Source organism: Candoia aspera, chromosome 3, assembly GCF_035149785.1.
Source record: "Candoia aspera isolate rCanAsp1 chromosome 3, rCanAsp1.hap2, whole genome shotgun sequence".
In the NCBI taxonomy this organism is placed as follows: Eukaryota; Metazoa; Chordata; class Lepidosauria; order Squamata; family Boidae; genus Candoia; species Candoia aspera.
Genome location: NC_086155.1, coordinates 47,402,305 through 47,408,819, shown reverse-complemented (window position 1 = coordinate 47,408,819; position 6,515 = coordinate 47,402,305).

The following is a 6,515-nucleotide window of genomic DNA, read 5'->3' as shown; positions in this document are numbered from 1 at the left end:
CTGTGTCCTTGAACATTGCTTAATTTTGATAATGGACTGGATGAGGGAGATGCTGTTGTTAAGGAGAAAACGGGACTTGAGAATAAAAGTGAAATCTATTTGATATGGAGCTGCCCCAGAAAGAGAAGGTTTGCAATTTGGGAATGCTACTTCACTCCCCCCATCCCATCCCCACAGCTATATTTGCAGGAGGCAACTGGGGCAAGGAGCAAGTTTGTACAATTATAGATAATGTGACAATTCTGACCCTTCCTGATCTGGGAGGTGCCCAGTGTTGACCTTTAAAGCCCTAAAAGGCTTACAGCTTGACCATTTGGGTCCACTTTTCTTGCTATGAACTTTCCCCTTTTTAGATCAACAGTTCTGCCAGAGCTCATCCATCTGGTATGTGGGAGGGGGCACCTGCATACTGTTTTAATTGTTGTGGCTTTAATGTTTTCATTTTATTGATTTTACTGCTGCATTTTATGTTTTGTTTTATTGCTCTAAGCCATCATGAGTATACAAATAAGCAGACAGGCAGAGTATATATTTAATAATAACAATAGTAATAATAGGGATTTGTCAAAATTGGCAGCAGAATTCACCATTTGCATCAACTTCCCCTCTCTCCCCAGTGGAGCTTGTAGCAGATTGACTCTCTCAAGACCCATCAGTCTCAAATAATTTCTCCCTGTTCACTATTCCTGACCTTGGGTTCTCTTCAACTCTTTTGTCCTTTTGACATTTCACTGCACAGCATTTCCGCTACAGTGGCTACAATCATTCCAGTCTCAAGCCAGATGTTTTATAATAAATCCTTTAAAATAATAATTTCATGAGGTAGCAAAAAAGATTGTGCATGCTAACAAGCAGCTCTCTAAGTGGAATTACACATCTTGGAAATAACCAATGAATATAATGTAGTGCAAGTTCTGATTTGCGTCTATTCTTGTAACAGCATTATTGAACTTAATGCCAACCATGCTGCCAAAGGTTCATTTAACCATTCTCCTAACAGTAGTCTCTAACTTTTTTAGATTAGTAGACACACTGGGAATTTTGAGGGAATGTCAGAAGAAACATCATAACATGGCTGTCAACAGGTGGCACTCATGAACACATGCCATTGGTGGGCACAACACATTAAAAACATCAGTTTAACTGATGGAGTACTGAGGCTAGAAGATAGGACGGGATGCAATACTCTTGAATACAAGGCAAGTCCATGATCTATGCCCAAAACAAAGACATTCTTGCAATTGTAGGAGGTTGAAGGTGTTGGAAGTCCTGGCAAATCCAGCATGCCTCATTAGCATGTGAATTAGCATGTAAATTGAGTTGTCCCACAATGCAACTCTGAGGAAGCTGTTTGTTGCCACTCCCACTCCCTCTCATTCTCTTTCCCTTTCTTCCACCCAGGGAGAAGCAAGCATGCTAGTCTGCTCTCCATTCATCAGGGCCATGTGCTCGGGCCTTGGTGAAGGATTCTGCCCCTTTCTTCCACACAGTTCTTGGCAGCTATAGGGCTGAGAGTTTAGGGCAAACTAAGTACTGTATTTAGAAAGAATAGAAGAACAAAGGAACTTCATCTTTTCCACCAAGATGGATGTTACAGAAGCAACAATAAAGTCAGTGAGAAATTCTTTTACTTATCTTAACCTAATCTGTCTAAGTGTGTGATTCTTGGGAGGGCTGAGTGTGTAAGATCAATAACCTGTGTTTCTCTGATGTGCTCACTGAAGCTATCTAAGATAATTTTCTTTTTCTGTGCCAGCTTCTCAGCTGTGTTATAAGCTCTGCTCCATTTCAGTGGTTCTAGCAGGCCACTGAATTGGCTTCAGAAGGATTCTTTATGTGCACGTGGCTATTCCTGAGATCAAGAATATAACCTTAAAAATGATTAATGAAGCCAGTTTTATAACTATAACAGATTCATTTACAGAATTCATTTACATTACAGGGATAGGCAAAGACCAGCATGTAACTAACAACATCCTATTAGGAGAAGAGACAATGAGAAAAGAAAGGCAGAAAGAAGTGACCTCAGATTAGCAATCTCATAACGAAGAGCAGATTGTGATAGACAAAGAGGTGACACAGAGTAAACCCTTAACTATCTACTGTCTCCTTGTGGTCAGTAGGTCATGAGGTGCTGAAGTCAATGGCATTAGATTTAAGCCTCCCACAGGATATCCATCATCTTTCTAATTTTGCACTGTGAATTTTAATTCTGTAAGCTGCCTGGAGTCATTGTGTGTGAGTTGGGGGCCATATAAATTTGTTTAATAAACAAACAAACAAATAATTTAATTAAAATTGATTTCACTGAAATTCTTAAAGAAAAAAGGTCAATGTCTATTAAGTTGGAAAAAGCTTTTCTTTCTGATTAATCTGCTAATTTACATAAAAACAAGAACAGTACCAAATTTGGCGCACATGGGGTAAAGCTAGTTTTATGAAAGTTATATACTGGAAGCTCCAAGATCTAAAGTTTTGCTTGCTGATTAATTGAGATGTGTTTAACCAGCAATTAAAGTTCTAGCTGATGAATTATAACAGTTAAGAGTAGTTCAGCATAACTCTTTGACACTATTATTGCCTTGTGAGGAATTGCCCTTTTATTTATAAATATATTAGCTAAGTAGGGGCAATGGAGGGAAGGGTTTGAATGCAGAAACTTAAGATCCTGTTAAGCAGCATTATTTTCCCCAAAGCAACAATCTGCTTCTGCAGCTGCCTGAGGCTAGTTGCCAACAAGCTGTGAAAACAAAGTCTTAATTTCTTGCTAGTCACAAAACCCTCTTTTTCTAACTACAAGAATATTAGATGAACTACATTGCCCATCCATTGCCCATCTATACAAAAGCTTAGACAACTTGTCATGTTTCCACTTGACACATAATACCACATTTCTACCAATAAGAGATTAAATCATGAAACCCAATTAAAAACACAGACATACAGAACATCAGCACCTTCTGAGATATATCTACTGCTCAATTAACAGTGTTTGTAAGCGGGGGTGGGGGGGACAGCAATTATTCTTCATAATACTGGATGTCTGAGAGCTGAACAGTGAACTTCCTATGGCTTAAAAAAAACCCTTCAAGCTGGTAGGTTCAGAGTAATTTTTTTTAGAAAAGCAGTAGCAGCACTCTTTTATGAGTGTACCAAGAAAAATAAAGAGCAAGCATCTTAACGATGTACTATTAATGGCTGTATGTACTGTATGCCAAATTTCTCTTTAGGATAATTATGATGATATTTTGAAAGTCAGGTTTCATAGTATCATGCTGTTCTTCTACTGAAGGTGCGACTTCAGTTCTCCAACCATCCATATATATATATATATCTCTTGCTCAAAGGAGACAGAAGATCAACCTGTCTATGTTACTTCACACCTGGTGGCTGTGCTCACTGATGGTGGCTGGCAGTGCTAGAAGTTTGTTTTCAAGCCTGCCTCCAGAGCAGGAGAACTGAAACTACGAATATTCATACATGCCCTTTCACAAACAAAATATGTCTTCTTTGATCTGATCGCACCTCACAGAGGGATATTTATGAACATTAGCTGAACCATATTTATTTTGCCTTTGTTGAGAAAGCTCAAGTAATTCTTTCCTTTATTTTAAAATAATTATCTCTCTGTGGGTTACTTATTTTAACTCATGATTAGAGTCCCAGGAATTGCTTTCATGTTTCAATTTCTGTACTCTGTTCTGTTTGAACCTTCTAGTGCGTGTGACTTGAATTCTCAACTTTTTTCATTCTCAGAGTATTAACTTACAGTATTTTCCTGCCTGAAGAAACTCAAGAGACATGAATATAGAAGTAACTCTTGTTAATAGAAATAACTATGATTGCAACCATTTAGCACATGCAGTTCTAAAAAGTGATCAACTCTAATATTGTTGACTGTCTCAGAAGGTGATTCTTCCTCAGTTTTTAAAGCATGCAGATTTATTCTGAAGCAGTGTGGGGAGGAAAGGAAAATGAAGCCAGGAAAAAGAAACAAAGCTAAGTACGCCATTTCATGCAGGTATAACCACTACTGCTTAGTCCCTGAAGACATCTCTCCTGAGATTACCTCCTGTTTGCAATGTCAAACCTCTGCTTTGGAGAAAGGGTAAGAACTACTGGGAGCAGGATCTCAGCTGTTCAGGTGGCCCTTGTCACTCCCATATGTCTAACTCACCTTCTCAAGAGCACTGAGATGAACTGGCAAGGAAAGCTGCAATATTTTAATCTCTTTTCTGTAAATGTTATCAGGGACACTGGGACTGGCACAGAGGTAGCTTGACCCAGACCCCAATCAAGGGAGGGGAGGCTTCCTGCTCTGGTTCTTTCTTTAGCTTCAGCCTCTTTATTTAATTATGATATTTTTATTAAGCATTTTTAAGACAAGGAAAAGAGACACAAACGAAAAGAGGCCAAAAAAGGGCAAATAAAGCAAGAAATGTAAACAGAGTTTACAAGCATCATAGAATTAGATTAAAATTTTCACTAATTAGTTTTAAGTAACTGAATGTACTATTTGTATAAACTACAAATCATTGTTAAAATCCAAATAATATATGAAATCAGTAATAGTCAACACAGTATAAATCATAAAGTGAAATTAAGAATTATATCAATTTCTATCCAAGCAATTAAAAACTTTATACTAAGAGAAACTCATGTTTCAGATGTAGTACAAGCCCATATATAGTCTTATAATTCATGGTTTCTATGTTGAATTAAATTTTGTGTCAGATGTACTTTTGAAATATGACTTTATTTGGAACATTGAGACATACTCCCAGAAATTAATTAGCTGTTCTTCTGCAGAAGGAATTCCAGTAGGAAGCTTAGAGTATCCTTATAGCCATTACTATGGACAAAGCTAATTTGGGAAACTTTGTGAATGTAAGATTTAGTAGTATTTAATTTTTTTAAAAAAAGGTAGGTTGGAAAGGAAATTCAGCTTTTAAAATTTGTTTCATTATATTACAGATCATTTCCCAAAATTGTTGGGCTTTGCAATATTGCCACCAAATAAGGAAAAATGATCCAACTTGATTATTACATTTCCAACAATTTTTAAAGAATGAACTGTTCATTCAATTAATTAGTAGTACAGAAATATACCAGTGGTAAAACAGCTAGTTTTCTCTAAGTATAATATTTGGTATGAATTTAATGTTTTTCTTCCATTGAAATTCCCATTCCCAATGTTGCATATCAATTACAGATGATTCTTGTTATTCATGGTAGTTATGTTCTATTAAGTCACGGTGAACACTGAATTAGCATATACTGAAACCTCAGCTGGGAATGTGTGCATTGGGCAACTCAAATTTTTCTGCTCTGCAAGTCCACAAATGACTGCGAAAGCACCACAAGTATTGATTTTGTGGTTACAAATAACTTTTAGTGAGTAGGTGAATTCACAAATACAGAATCTATGAATAGTGAGAATCAACTGAATCAACAGAATGTACGCTAAATTCTGCATTCATTTAGTCATATGGTCTTTAACTAGCTTGGTTTCTGAGTCATATTTCACCAACAATGTATAAACAAGACCCAGGAAATGTTCCAAATTTTGTGTTATAAGGTATTCAAACTCAGTGAAATCTCTAAGTGTTCTCTTTTATTTTTCCTTATTTGAAGATATCAGAACTGTTTGAATGGTTCTGATCATTCCAAGGAGAAAGTCTCAAAAGCTTTTCTCTTTGTCTGATTAATAATTAAATCTCACATGCTGTACAATATGTTGTCTCTCCACTGAGCAAAGTTCTTTGTGCTTTCCTTTTCATGAAATAAATTATTCAATAACATGGCAAAATATGCTCTTTTCCTGCATTTATCCCAGAATTACATCTACTGATTACATCTACCCATCCCATCAGGTCTGGTAGGAGAGGCATGTTGTGGGTCCTGTCTGCTAAGGAATTCTATCTGATGGAAAATAGGAGATGAGCCTTTTCTGACATGGCCCTCACCTTTGGAACATCATCCCCCCTGAAGTGAGGTTAGCCCCAGCCCAATTTACGGCCTTCTGGAAAGCCCTCAAAACATGGTTTTTTCTTCAGGCCTGGGGATCCCGACAGCAGGGAGTCTGCGTGGTGGCTACATCACGCATAATATTCTGATTTAAAATCTTGGACTTAATAGTTAATTTGTTTTAATTGATTTTATAATATGTGTAAATCATTGGTTTTATTGTATGCTGCCTGGAGTCACCTTGTATGAAATGGGAGGCTGCATACATTTATTAAATAAAATAAATAAACAAATAAATAAAAACAAAATAAAATTTTACTATGGTGCTTATTATCACACAATCTCTTATAAGCTGTTTATTTAAGTTTGTATCTGTTCAAAGATATTTGTGCAATCTATTGGAGAGTCCTGCTTCCTCAGTAATCATCCATGGGGTGATTAATCTATAATCCAAGTGAAACAGCTATCTTGACAGCTTCAAACTCTGTATGTCTTGGAGTGAGCTGAGGTAGGAGAAGACCTTGGGGTGGCCAGAGGTGGCAGGGCTG